Source organism: Lepus europaeus, chromosome Y (assembly GCF_033115175.1).
Source record: "Lepus europaeus isolate LE1 chromosome Y, mLepTim1.pri, whole genome shotgun sequence".
Lineage (NCBI taxonomy): Eukaryota > Metazoa > Chordata > Mammalia > Lagomorpha > Leporidae > Lepus > Lepus europaeus.
This window is the reverse complement of record NC_084851.1, coordinates 10,223,111-10,238,312: the sequence shown is the minus strand read 5'-3', so window position 1 is coordinate 10,238,312 and position 15,202 is coordinate 10,223,111. Positions and strand designations below refer to the sequence as shown.

General features: G+C 43.8%; 1 pseudogene; it reads left to right on the top strand.

Moving 5' to 3' along the window:
- The first annotated feature begins 11,433 nt into the window (after positions 1–11,433).
- Positions 11,434–12,999, top strand: LOC133754043 (G-rich sequence factor 1-like; annotated as a pseudogene).
- Positions 13,000–15,202: the final 2,203 nt, after the last annotated feature.

Below are 15,202 nucleotides of genomic sequence, written 5' to 3'. Positions count from 1 at the left end.
GCTGCAGATGGCAACTTTACCAGCTATGTCACAGTGCCAGCCCCTCCACAAGCTTTTGTAGCTCCTTTTTATCACCAGGTCCATGCCCTGGCTCCCATGCTGTGTCACCAGGAGAGCTGCAATGCTTCACCTGCAGCCTGTTTACTGTGATAACCCAGTGGTCCTGGGCTTTGCTCTTTGGCTTCCCAGCCTGGCCTGCCAGTTCTGTGCACAGGCGTCTCACGAGGATTCTTTGTTGTCTTACTCCCACTGGAGATCCAGACTCAAACATTTGTAGTATTTGTCCCTCTTCTCTTAGTTCATGTGTTCCCTCACCTTGTGGGTATTCATAGGTTACAAGTCCTGCCTGCCTTGGAAGACCTGTCTGGCAGGGCTTGGCACCTCTCTCCTCTTTGTGTGTGGGGCCCCTTGCCTAGCTACCTTGTGTGGTCAGAGGGTGGGGCTGGCCCAGGAATGCAGGGAGGAACTGGCCATGGTGGGGGGCCCCCTTTCCATACCTTCTTCCCTATGCTCTCCACTTGGGCTAGCATCACAGTCCCATCAGTGTCCATTGGGACACTAAGTTGGTGGGGATTCCTTGTCTGGGAAGGGTCCACCTTAGGTTCCCAGGGACAGGATCTGTTGAGAAGAGAGAAGGTGTGTCTTGGGAAGCATGGCCTGATGGCAGAGTTTGAAGCTGAGTTCACTTTCAGACAGATTGAATGGGCGTTTTCTGTGCAGTGAGCAGTGCAGTGAGCCAACTCTAGGCTCCACATCCTGGTCTCCTATCCTGGCTCTGTCATTGATTAGTGGTGCTGTTTTGGGCAAGTTACTGCATTTGTCTGAGGCCAGATTATTGTGTAAAGTGGAATAAGATCTACGTAGGATAAAAAACTGATTTTATAGACATCAAACCACAATAGAATTTAAATAATGTGCTCAACAAATAGAAATTGTGCTACCAGTATTAGGATTATTATTTGGAAGGGGTTAGCACTGAGACATGGAGTGAGGACAGGTTATTGAGAAATTAGTCCATAAGCCCAGTGTTGGTGACATTGGGAATTTAATTATCCATCATTTCCTTAAGGTGCATGGTTATTTTGGATTCCTGACGAGGTTCTGCTCCACTTGTTGGCTGGATGACCTTTAACCTCTCTAAATTTCAGTTGCTTCACCTGTTTGTCAGAAGAAAATGAAGATAAATTCTGTTTGGTGGAATTGTGAGGATTGAAGGAGTTGCATGTAAGCTGTGGTGCCTTGGCTGGCACAGAATCTGATAAAGGCAGAAAGTCTTATGTTTACTTCATGCTAACCTTTTGGGCACAGTAAAATCGATTAGTGTTCAGTGGTCATTCTGTTTCCAAACTTGTTGACACATCTATGTTTTAGTTATCCAGTGAAAACACATAAGACATTGACATCAACCTGTAATTAAATATGGACTCTAACCATTATTGCTTTTGCAGAATTTCTGTCTTCCTTTGGAAGCTGTGGGCTAAGTTCCTCAGTATAAACCTAACATCTGTCACATGGGTCCTTGTCCCTCACTTCTCCGGGCACCTGGGATTTATATAAGTATTTTCTAGAGAGAATAATCTGTTTCTTTATCTCCCAGCATCTAGCAGGGTGGTTCACCTGTGAAAGGAGCTTGAAATGGTGGCTCTTAATTAGATTTTCTGATTAATGTCTTTTCTTTCCACTGGAAGACTGTGCCATAGTGATGGTTTTGGTGTTTTATTTCACACTTGAACATTGAGACGATAGAACCCATTCTCTCTCTCTCTCTCTCTCTCTCTCTCTCTCTCTCTCTCTCTCTCTCTTTCTCTGCTTATTTATTTATTTGAGAGGCAGAGTTACCCAGGGAGAAAGAGAGAGAGAGAGAGAGAGAGAGAGAGAGAGAGAGAGAGAGAGAGAGAGAGAGGTCTTCTATCCAGTGTTGACTCCCCAAATACCTGCAATAGCCAGACCAAAGCCAGGAGCTTCTTCTGGGTTTCCCTTGCGGTACAGAGGCCCAGGCACTTGGGCCATCTTCTACTGCTTTTCCAGGCCATATCAGAGAGCTGGATCAGAAGTTGAGCAGCCAGGACTTGAACCCGTGCCTGTATGGGATTCTGGTGATGCAAGTAGCAGTTTAACCCACTACGGCACAGTGTTCTGTTCCCTTAACTAAGGAATTTTGGAAAGAATTGGTGTATTTGTCAAACAGTATGTTCCAGATGTTTTCTAAACATATTTACAAACAGTGGTTCATCGAATTCTTAGTGGAGTTCAGTGCAGAAGGCCAGTGGTGAGCCCCATTGCATGGGTGAAGGAAGAGCAGAGAGGGTGAGCAGCCCACCTGAGCACACAGCCCCTGTGTGAACCCAGACAGCTGCTAGCTCCAGGGGTGGCTGCTGGTGGTTTCCATCTTCATTCTGTTCCCCTTGGCCTCCTTTGCCAAGTGCCTGAAGGTGTCTCCCCCTTGGGATCCCCCAGAAGCCACTTTGTCTTGACTCTTGGGCTACTTTCAACATGGTGGCATGGAGGAAGTCAACAACAAGGTGAAATCTAGTGCTGGAAGACCTAGGAGATGTTGATGCTGGTGGTGTCACATGGGAGAATGCTGTCCCTGGGTTGGGGAGGAATCCCTGGTCATGTCCCAGCAGGGGGCCACACTGCCCTTGTGTAAATCAGGTTTCTTGCATTGAGACTCCTTCCCCAGGAAATGGCTATCCTTTTAATCTTGTGCTAGAAAATTAAAGTGAATGTGACATGTGGTTTATTTTCAAGTTTCTTCCAAATATTAGTTTAGAGAAGTACGTGGCCTGTGGCTCCAGTTTCCTGCATTTCCTTGCTGCTTTTGCTGTTTAAAGGGAAGACTTTCCTTAGGAAAATTAGATTACCACCTGGAGGCGTGCATGGCTTATCAGCAAATCATGAACATTTGGGGTCCTGCCCAGGGTGGCAGCTGAGTGAAGGCAGGCAGACATTACTGCCTCAGATCCCAAGGCTGGAACAGTCTCAGCTACAGTGCTTGTCATCCTTTCCAATAAGGTCTGAGAGGACTTCTCATCTAGTTTGCAATGGCTGGTTTTCTGGTTTTTGTTTTTTTCCCTTGCTGTGTCTTTGGGTTTCTCCAGGTGTTTTGAGTTGTCTGGAGATCTGGCTCCCAGTTGGCTTAAGAGCAGTGGTTGTTAATGTTTTCTGGGTCATTGATCACTTTGAGAATCTGAAACTTATGGACACAGTCCTCAACATGCATGCATGCACACACACCTGTGTACACACATGGGAACAGTTTTTTTTTTCAGTGCTCTAACCCAGTGCTCTAACATCTTCAGTGCTCTAACCCAGGCTTCAGAGAGTGTGCCTGCTTACCACCTCTGCCTTCTCTGTGCTAGCCTCTTCCTGGCTTGCCTGGCTCTGAAATTCAGATGCCCCCAGCCTTGGGTGGGGCTCCAATCTGATAGATACTAGGGAAAGGCACTGATGACATCTAACCTACTGCATTGCACAGTCTGGCTCAGCAGTACTGTGCAGTTCCACCACTGAGCAATGGCTGACTGGGAGCTGCCCCACTGCCAAGAGTCCCCAGAGAGGATAGGGTGTCTGACAGCTAGAGAAAGATCAAAATCCAAGTTTTGAAGAAAGAACCCTAGCCACTGAATGTTCCACCTGCACCATGCACAGCAGGATAATATTTGCATTTGAAAGCCTCAGAAAATGAGTTCCAAAGGGAAAGAAAAACTTCCCCTCAGACTCCATCAGCTATGCTCACCAGGAGGGAAGTGTCCCTCCCTGTGCCACACTGAATTCCATGGGCTCACTCACTTGCTGTACCTTGGCACATCCTGTTCTCTACCTGGAATGCCCTTCCACTCTTCACCCCAGGAATGCCTGCTCCTCTGTCAGCTCCCAGCTCCAAACTTTGGGAGAATGACTGCTCTTTCATCTCTTGAGTGTCTGTTTTCTGTCTGTAGGTTTGGGAAGCATGGGGTTGGTGCAGGGAGAGCACCTGAGAGAGGGTTTGGCTCAGGGAGGATTATTGATTGAGTGTTAACCATCAAGATTGATATTGATTGATTTGAAAAGCATCCTTACAGAGAGTTTTCTTCCATCTGCTGATTCATTCCCAAATAAGAGCTTGATTAACTAATTGTTGATTGACTATCTTCAACTACTAGATCACTCCTGCAACAGCCAGGACTGGGCCAGATCAAAGCCAGAAGCCAGGGACTCCATCCAGGTCTCCTACAAGGATGGCAGGTGCACAGATTTTGAGGCATCTTTGCTGCCTCCCAGATGCATTTGCATGGAGCTCCAGAGAAGCTGAGCAGCCGAGGCTCCCCACTCTGATGTGGGTGCCAGTGTTGCAAGAGGTGGCTTAATTTGCCTCACTGGGACACAGTCCTAAACAGTATTGTTATTGAGTGATGAGAAAGTAAAGAAACACAGCATAATTAGAGGGCACCTCGTTTAGACTTAAGAAATTAAGTTCTGCTGTCCTCCCAAGTTCAAATTCTAGCACAGATGAAAAAGTGTAATGTTATAAAGCCCCCAGAGAGACTTGGCCAGATTTTCTGTATGATCTAATGTTTATTTATTTATTCTGAAGTTAACTGTCACCTATATGAGCCATTTATAGAAGTAGGTGCTGGGGCTGGGGCTGTGGTGTAGCGGGTAAAACTGCCACATACAAGGCTGGCATCCCTTATGGGCAACAGTTCAAGTCCTGGCTGCTCTGCTTCTTTCTGATCTAGCTCTCTGCTATGACCTGGGAAAGCAGTGGAAGATGTCCCAAGTGCTTGACCTCCTGAATTTGTGTGGGAGACCTGGAAAAAGCTGCTAGCTCCTGCCTTCGGATCATCTCAGCTCTGACTGTTGTGGCCATTTGGGGAATGAATCAGCAGATGGAAAACCTCTCTCTCTCTCTGTCTCTCACTCTCGCTCTAGCTCTACCTCTCTCTGTAACTCTTTCAAATAAATAAAATCTTTTAAAAAGTAGGTACTGGGGCTGACACTGTGCCATAGTTGGTAAAGTGCTTCCTACAGTACTTGCATTCCATATGGATGCCAGTTTGAGACCTAGATGCTCCACTTCCAATCCAGCTCTCTTCTATGGCCTGGGAAAGTAGTAGAGGCTGACCCAAGTCCTTGGGCCCCTGCACCCATATGGGGGACCTGGAAGAAGTTCCTGGATCCTAGCTTCAGATCAGCTCAGCTCTGGCCATTACAGCCTTCTGTAGAGTAAACCAGTGGATGGAAAATCTCTCTCTCTCTCTCTGTCTCTCCTCTCTCTGTGTAGCCATGACTTTCAAATAAATAAATAAATCTTAAAAAGCAGGTACTGTGGGACTGTAAGGTTTTTTAGTTTATTTATTTATTTATTTATTTATTTATTTATTTATTTATTTATTTATTGAGTAAGAAATACTGTATATACTATCTTAGTGTTAGGATTAAAATGTGGTACAAACCTTGTGTTTTTTCTTTAATTTTATTCATTTGAATGAGTTACAGAGAGAGAATGAGGTCTTCCATCTGCTGGTTCATTTCCCAGATGACTGCAATGGCTGGAGCTGAGCTGATCCAAAGCCGGGAGCTTCTTCCAGGTTTCCCATGCGATACAGGGGCCCAGGCACTGGGCCATCTTCTATTGCTTTCCCTGGCCATAGCAGAGAGCAGGATCAGAAATGGAGCAGCCAGGACTTGAGCTGGTGCCCATATGGGATGCTGGCACTGCAGACTGGGGCTTTAACCCACTGCATCACAGCACTGGTCCCAACATTGTGTTTCTCAGAACACTTTCAGAGTAGTCCCAGTAAACTTTGGGAAGTGGGTGGGGGTGGGGGTGGGGGATGTTACCACCATCTGTAATGTCAACAGTCCCATTCAATCCTGTGGTATTCCATGAGAAAAGGTACGAAGGCACTGTAGTGTAGTGGGTGAAGCCACCTTCTAAAGTGCTGGCATCCCATATGGGCAACAGTGCCCTGCTAATGCTCCTGGGAAATCAGTAGAGGATTGACCAAAGTCCTTGGGACAATGACACCTATGTGGGAAACCCATAAGAAACTCCTGAGGGGTCAGTGCCGTGGCTCACTTGGTTGGCCCTCTGCCTGCAGCACCGGCATCCCATATGGACACCGGTTCTAGTCCCGGCTGCTCCTCTTCTGGTCCAGCTCTCTGCTATGGCCCAGGGGGGCAGTGGAGGATGGCCCAAATGCTTGGGCCCCTGAACCCCCATGGGGGACTGGGAAGAGGCACCTGGCTCCTGGCTTCTGATCAGTGCAACACCATCTGTAGCAGCCATTTGGGGGGTGAACCAACAGAGGAAGACCTCTCTCTCTCTCTCTCTCTCTCTCTCTCTCTCTCTCTCTCTCTCTCTCTCTCTCTCTGTAACTCTACCTGTCAAATAAAAAAAACAAAAATTAAAAAAAAGAAACTCCTGGCTTTGGCTCATCCCCAACTATTGGGGCCATCTGGCAAGAGTGTGTGTGTGTGTCTGCCTATCGCTGTAACTCTGACTTTCAAATAAATAAATAAATCTTTTATAATGTCGACATGATCACACACTCTCCCATGTCTTCTCATTCTTGGTTCTCTCATTATTGTATGCATATGTTATCCAAGAGATGAATTCCAAGCAGGAGTTATCTCAAGAATAAAATTACTGGTAATCATTAATTTTAAGTGCTTCTAAGCCAAGGCACTGACTACCATGAGGCAGTACTCTGTTTAAAAAAAAAGTGGGGCAGGTGTTACAGCATGGCAATTGATAACTGTGGCCCACAGGGAAGTGCCCATTAAAGTCATGGTTCCTTCCCTTCCAACTAGCTTCCTCTAATGCATCCTGGGAGGCAGCAGGTGATGGCTTGAGTACTTGGGTCTTTGACACCCAACTGGGAAATCATGGTGGAGTTCTGGGCTCCTGGTTTCAACCTGGCTTGGCCCCAGCTGTTGTAGTCATTTGGTGAATAAACCAGCAGATGGAAGATCTCTGTCTCCTTCTTCTGTGTCTCTCTGCCTTCCAGATAATTTTTTTTGTTTTTTTTTAATGAGAACAGCAGACAGCCTCTGGTTTTCATGCTCACTGCTCACGTGAAGTATGTTCTGTACATCTAACTCTGCTCACAAAGGGAGAAAGGAAGAAGGGAAGGAGTAAGGGAGGGAGGGGAAAAGAAGAAAAGAACTCTTTAAAGTCCCGGATCAGTGAGCCAGTGTGTTGCTATAAGATCAGAGAGCTAGGTCACATTGTCTCTGAATAACTTTTTTTAAAAGATTTATTTATTTAAGGGTTGATAACCAGAATCTACAAAGAAATCAAGAAAATCCACAACAACAAAACAAACAACCCACTTAAGAGATGGGCCAAGGACCTCAAGAGATATTTTTCGAAAAAGGAAATCCAAATGGCCAACAGACACATGAAAAAATGTTCAAGATCACTAGCCATCAGAGAAAGGCAAATCAAAGCCACAATGAGGTTTCACCTCACCCCGGTGAGAATGGCTCACATTCAGAAATCTACCAACAGCAGATGCTGGAGAGGATGTGGGGAGAAAGGGACACTAACCCATTGTTGGTAGGAATGCAAACTGGGTAAGCCACTATGGAAGTAGGTCTGGAGATTCCTCAGAAATCTGAAAATAACCCTACCATTCAACCCAGCCATCCCACTCCTTGGAATTTACCCTAAGGAAATTAATTTGGCAAACAAAAAATCCATGTGCACATTAATGTTTATTGCAGCTCAATTCACAATAGCTAAGTCCTGGAATCAACCCAAATGCCCATCAATAGTAGACTGGATAAAGAAATTATGGGACATGTACTTTATAGGATACTATACAGCAGTAAGAAACAATGAAACCCAGTCATTTGCAACAAGATGGAGGAATCTGGAAAACATCATGCTGAGTGAATTAAGCCAGTCCCAAAGAGACAAATATCATTTGTTTTCCCTGATCGGTGACAACTGAGCACCAAAGGGGAAACCTGTTGAAGTGAAATGGACACTATAAGAAACAATGACCTGATCAGCTCTTGTCCCGACTCTAGATGTACAATGTAATACTTTATCCTTTTTAGTATTTGTTGTTGTTGTTGTAGTTGTTGTTCTACTACTAGTGGTTGAACTCTGTAATTCACTTACAATTATTCTTAGGTGTCTAAATTTTAACTGAAAAGTGATCCCTGTTAAATTTAAGAGTGGAAAAAGAGATGGAGGAGACGTACAATTTTGGACAGGCTCAATCAGACTTGCCCCAAATGGTGGAGTTAGAAATGTGCCAGGGGATTCCAATACAATCCCATCAAGGTGGCATGTACCAATGCCATCTCACTAGTCCAAGTGATCAATTTCAGTTCACAATTTATGGCTCTTATAGGTCTAAGAGTCAAAGGGATCACACAAACAAGACATGTCTGCTAATACTAACTGATAGAATCAAAAAGGGAGAGAATTATCCAACATGGGAAGTGGGATACACAGCAGACTCATAGAATGGCAGATGTCCTAAACAACACTCTGGCTCAGAATCAGCCCTTAAGGCATTCGGATCTGGCTGAAGAGCCCATGAGAGTATTGTAGGCAAGAAAGCCAAGATACCATGGAAAAGAAAAAAAAAGAAGAAGACCTAAATGAAAGATCTCTGTGAGTGAGATCCCAGTGGAAAGAACGGGGCCATCAAAGAAGGAGGTACCTTTCTCTGAAGGGAGGAGAGAACTTCCACTGTGACTATGACCCTATCGGAATAAGATCAAAGTCAGCAAACTCTAAAGGCTTCCATAGCCCTGGCAACTCATGACTAGAGCCTAGGGAGATTACTGACGCCATGAACAGGAGTGTCAAATTGTTAAGTCAGCAACAGGAGTCATGTCAAATTGTTAAGTCAGCAACAGAATTCACTGTGTTCTTTCATCCCATGTGGGATCTGTCCTTAATGTATTGTCTAATGTGCAGTGATGCTATAACTAGTACTGAAACAGTATTTTTACACTTTGTGTTTCTGCATGGGTACAAACTGATGAGATCTTTACTAATTATATACTGAATTGATCTTCTGTATATAAAGATAATTGGAAATGAACAAAAAAACCCTGGTGTTAAATTGGAAATGGCATAGAAAATTAATTATTTTTGTTAAAAATATTATGTAGGATCTCTGTCTTTAATATGCTATACACTCTTATTTAATGCTATAACTAGTACTCCATCAGTATTTTTTTTTCACTTTTTTGTTGCTAAATGGGGGCAAACTGTTGAAATCTTTACCTAATATATACTAAACTGATCTTCTGTATATAAAGAGAATTGAAAATGAATCTTGATGTGATTGGAAGGGGAGAGGAAGCAGGAAAGGGGAGGTTGTGGGTGGGAGGGAAGTTATGGGAGGGGGGAAGCCATTGTAACCCATAAGCTGTACTTTGGAAATTTGTATTCATTAAATAAAAGTTTAATAATAAAAAATAAATAAATAAATAAATAAATAAATAAATAAATAAATAAATAAATAAATAAAAGAAAATGAATCTTGATGTGAATGGAAGGGGAGAGGGAGCAGGAAAGGGGAGGGTTGCAGTTGGGAGGGAAATTATGGGAGGGGGGAAGCCACTGTAATCCATAAGCTGTACTTTGGAAACTTGTATTCATTAAATAAAAGTTTAATAAATGAAAAAAATTAAAAAAATAAAGATTTATTTATTTAAAAGTCAGAGTTACACAGAGAGAGGAGAGGCAGACACACACAGAGAGAGAGAGAGAGAGAGAGAGAGAGGTCTTCCAACCACTGGTTCACTCCACAGATGGCCTCAAAGGCCAGAGCTGCACCAATCTGAAGCCAGGAGCCAGGAGCTTCCTCTGGGTATCCCATGTGGGTGCAGGGGCACAAGCACTTGGGCCATCTTCTACTGCTTTCCTAGGCCATAACAGAGTGCTGGTTTGGAAGTGGGGCAGCCCGTTCTTGAACCAGTGCCCATATGGGATGCCGGCTCTTCAGGCCAGGGCATTAACCTGCTGCACCACAGTGCCAGCCCCTCTGAGTAACTTTCAAACTCTGAAATTTTGTGATTGGTATTAAGCCCAATAATTGAGCTGGGATCTTTTATTTTCTACAATTCCAAGGAAATTAAGTGTTTCAAAGATTGTTACATGGGAGTAGTGTAATGGGAATTATCAGTGATTTTTTTGTGTGTTTCCACTTAGGACAAAAAATAAGCCAGTGTTTGATTTCACCAGATTTATAAAAACAATAGTAATTATCCCCTCATAACCCACAAGTTAGTTAAAGTATAGTTTCTTCTATAGACTAGGAGTTTGTGGAATTCCATTTAACCAGTAACTAAGTTCTCTCATCAGACAGGGAAAGGAAGCTAACAGTGGCCTCAAGGAATTGATATCCCTGCTAGGTTGAAAAGGGTTCTAGGGGTGGGTGTTGGGAGCAGCAAGTTAAGCCAGCACTTGCATTGCCAGCATCCCATATCAGAGCACCCACTGGAGTGCTGGATGCTCTGCTTCCAATTCAGCTTCCTATTGGTGTGCCTGGGAAGGCAAGCTGATGCTTGGGCCCCAGCCATCCACATGGAAGACCAGGATGGAGTCAGCTTGAACCAGCCCTGGCCGTTGTAACCATTTGGGGAGTGAATCAGTGGATACAAGATCTCTTTTATGCCCTGCCTTTCAAATGAATACACTTTAGAAGGTAAAAACTAAAACTAAAAAACTAAAACCAAAAACTAAAGCAGTTTCTGGGGGATCAACTTCCAAACAAGATGCACACATGTAATTCATCTGGTCCAAGTGGTTACTACTTGTGGAGGTGCAAAGCTAGAATAAATGATCTCCGGACATGCCTGTGTAAGCATATTGTTTTTTGATTTGATCAATCAGCTTCTGTAAATCAGAAATATTTTGTAACCAAGTGATATCTGTATTTTACAACACATGACATATAAGTTCAAAGTCCTTGCTATAATTGAGAGTTCTGATTGTGTCAATAATCAGTAATCCTTGTGGGTATTGGATGTTGTGTTGGTGATACATAGAGATACCTGTGGGAGCCTTAGGAGGAGAGACAGTAGCCTGTGAGGATGTGTGGACAGTGGATGTGTAGTTGGAATGATGAGGTGGTGGCTGGCACCACGGCTCAATAGGCTAATCCTCTGCCTGCAGTGCCAGCACACCGGGTTCTAGTCCCAGTTGGGGCACCGGATTCTGTCCCGGCTGCTCCTCTTCCAGTCCAGCTCTCTGCTGTGGCCTGGGAGGGCTATGGAGGATGGCCCAAGTGCTTGGGCCCTGCACCCACATGGGAGACCAGGAGAAGCACTTGGCTCCTGGCTTTGGATCAGCACAGGGTACCAGCCACAGCACGCTGGCCACAGCAGCCATTGAGGGGTGAACCAATGGAAAAAGGAAGACCTTTTGTTGTGTCTCTCTCTCTCACTGTCCACTCTGCCTGTCAAAAAAAAAAAAAAAGAGGCCTGCTGCTGCTGCTTGGGGCCACTGCAGCTGCCGCCTCCCAGACACGCGGCCTCCAGTTCGGGCCTGTGCCCGCCGGGAGGCTGGAGGGCCCGCTGCTCACCGCCACCTCCGCCGCAGCCATGGCTGCTGCCTCCTACCCGGCCCTGCGCGCCCCTCTGCTGCAGTCGCTGGCAGTGGCCACGGGCCCGGTGCGGGGCTACAGCCAGGAGTCCAAAACTACCTACCTGGAAGACCTTCCACCACTCCTTGAGTATGAATTGGCCCCATCCAAGATAGGAGAGGAAGTGGATGATGTTTTTCTCATTCGAGCTCAAGGATTGCCCTGGTTGTGCACTGTGGAAGATGTGCTTAACTTTTTCTCAGACTGCAGAATCTGCAATGGCGAGAATGGAATACACTTCCTCTTAAATAGAGATGGGAAATGAAGGGGTGATGCCTTAATTGAAATGGAGTCAGAGCGAGATGTGCAGAAGGCCTTAGAGAAGGACTGCATGTACATGGGGCAGCAGTACATGGAAGTATATGAGATAAACAATGAAGATGTGGATGCCTTAATGAAGAGCCTACAGGTCAAATCTTCACCTGTGGTAAATGATGGTGTGTTTCATTTGCGAGGACTTCTTTTTGTTGCAATGAGAAAGACATTGTAGACTTCTTTGCAGGTCTGAATATAGTGGACATTACTTTTGTGATGGACTACAGAGGGAGAAGAAAAACAGGAGAGGCCTATGTGCAGTTTGAAGAACCCGAGATGGCCAACCAAGCCCTGTTGAAACACAGGGAAGAAATTGGTAACTGGTATATAGAGATATTTCCAAGCAGAAGGAATGAAGTTCGAACACACATTGGCTCTCATAAGGGAAAGAAAATGGCATCTTCTCCTACTGCTAAATATATAACTGAGCCCAAAGTGGTTTCTGAAGAACATGAAGTAAATGAGGATATTCACCCCATAACAGCATTTGAAAGTGAGAAGGAAATAGAGTTGCCTAAGGAAATGTCAGAAAAGCTTCTAGAGGCTGTGGAGCTGGGAACTACCCCGTCACTGCATTTTGTCCACATGAGAGGACTGCCTTTCCAAGCCAATGCCCAAGACTTTTTTGCTCCACTGAAGCCTGTGAGGATCACCATGGAATGTAGCTCCAGCGGGAAGGCCACCGGGGAGGCCGACGTGCACTTTGAGACCCACGAGGACGCCGTTGCCGCCATGCTCAAGGACCAGTCCCATGTCCATCATAGGTATATTGAACTGTTCCTAAATTCATGTCCAAAAGGAAAATAAGACTTCCAGGGACTCCATCTCATAAGGATGAAGCAAGAAGCATTTCATTTGCACATCTTTCTTGGACATGGGCTATAACGTTCCAGTTTATTAGCAGCAGCTGCTAGAGAAAAGATTTTGGGGTTTTTGGATTAATTACTTCTAAGAAAAAATTCATAATGGACTATTTAGAAAAAGAAAGAAAAAATTCAGTTTGGGATTATGAAACAAACCACACATTAAAATTGTTCAAACTATTCAGGATTTGATTTTAAAAACTGGTCTTTATATGATTTAAAAATGGTTTTCACAGAGGATATTACCCATTATGAAAACTGCATATTTTTATTTAGCACAGTTCTTTAAAATCTTCCTCCCATTTAAAATAATCTGTATGAGGTTTTGTTTCTTTGCCTATGAATTGAGAACTCTGATATAGTACTTCTCATGGAGTAAAATAATGATTTATTTTAACCAAATGCTCACCAAAGCAAGGAAGGTTTCAGACCTTTGAAGCAGTGTGGTCTGGCAGAATACTTTTAATTTTAGCTGTATTTGATGACTTAGATAGGAGTAGGAATTAAAAAGACAGCAAGTAAAGCATAAAAATCACGGGTTAGTGTAAATCATACATTTTGACAGTTTTATGTCTTTAGAAATGTTTTGCCTTGTGCTAGAGGCATTTAACATTGGTGCCTGTCTACCTAAGGGGAGATTCTAGTCTCAACTTAAAAGTTGTCTGAACCACCCCCACCCCCCCAGTTTTTTGGTTTTGGGTGACCCTTGAGTGTGTGTGTTAGTCTCAGAACTGTGGAGTAACGTGTCAGCAGTCCAGATTGGTAAGGACATTAATGGCCTCACTTGAATTTAAACCAGCTCTAGATAGGAAAAAAAATCTTAAGTTCTCATTTGCTTTTTCAATGGGGTAGCACATCCCATGTTTTAGAACAAGTAGGGGTGCCTTGCTTAAATAAAAATAGCATTTAATGTATCATGTATCATTGTGTGTGAGGGGGTTTTTGGTTAAAGTTGTACTTCTGTCACGTTGTGGCAGTACCTTTCTGCTTTAATATTAAACAGCTTGTTGTTTAAATATTGGACAAACTGGCTGGCTTCAAAATGTAGTCATTAATAAACTGACTTTATGTGAACCTGCATAGGAGAATCCAAGTCCTGTATACATTCTTTGCCTTGTACCTGTCTCAAGGTGATGACCGCCACCAGGAGATGTGTTTCTTGTTCTTAAAATTAAATGTGCCCAGATTGCTGAAAGGTGATCTCTGGAAAGCAGAAGACAGACTGTCTTCTCTGACATAATGGGTAACCACCTTTAGCTACCAGCTGAGATACAGAATCACTGTACTGTAAGTAGCCAATAAATGAAGATTACCCATGAGTATTTATTATTGGAGTGTGCAAGTCAACTGAATATATTTTCTTTCTATCAGCCCTGCTACATTAATACAAGAAAAAGTGATTCCTTTAAAAAAAAAATGATGAGGTGGAGAAGAGTCTTAAAAAAATTACAGGGAGAAAAGGGCAACAACATTTGGTTTATTTTTAAATCAGCACTATGTTCAGTTATAAGGAATTTGGAGAATATTGGTAAATTCTTTTGACATTTGTTTTCACCCCTATTTGAAATTGACTCCCCTCCCCAACAATTAGCTTGCTTTTCTTTTGAAGAAAATAACTACTTTTTAAACTAGCTCCTTGAGCCTTTCCGTCCAATCAAGCCTTTTCACTTTCCCTAGTTTTTAAATATTTCCTGAAACCCAGAGTCTTCCATGAGGGGTCGTAAGGAGAATGCACTATGAAAACTGTGCATATAGGTCACAGGTTTGTTTTGCTGGTTTTGCAGTGAAAAGGTTTATCTTCTAATTGTTTAGTTTTGAGGGCAGAGAAAGGGATGGATTAAGAGAGAGTACTCCTTTTCACCGGTTCACTCCCCATATGTCCACAAAGGCCTCTACTGGGCAGCCAAAGCTAGGGTCCAGGAGCTCAATCTAGGCCTCCCACATGGGTGGCAGTAGCCCAATCACTTGAGCTATCACCACTGGCTCCCAGGGTCTGCATGAGCAGGAGGTTGGAGTCAAACTCATGCAGTCTTATGTGGGAAGTGGTGGTGTCTTAACCACTATGCTAATGCCACCCTCTTAGCCTATCTTTAAATTTGTTTTCCCATACACTTTAAAAAGTACCTTCAGATTCTCTGACATAGCCCATTTTACTGTAACACTTCCAATCCCAGGACCTTCCTGTGACTTACATGCTTGGTAAAATTTTTGCCTTGTTGGAGAACTAAATCATTACTCTTCTTCTAGGGCAGCTCTAAAAAAATTTGACAGATGTCATACTTGTCTTTTTTTCTCCCTCCAGGCTAACCATGCCTACTTTCTTCAACCATTTTTGTATATTAGTTTCCAGTTTCTTTAACAATCCATTGCTCTTTTATGGGTCTGCTGGTTGTCCCCACCAGTCTTTAAATGGAATTTTCA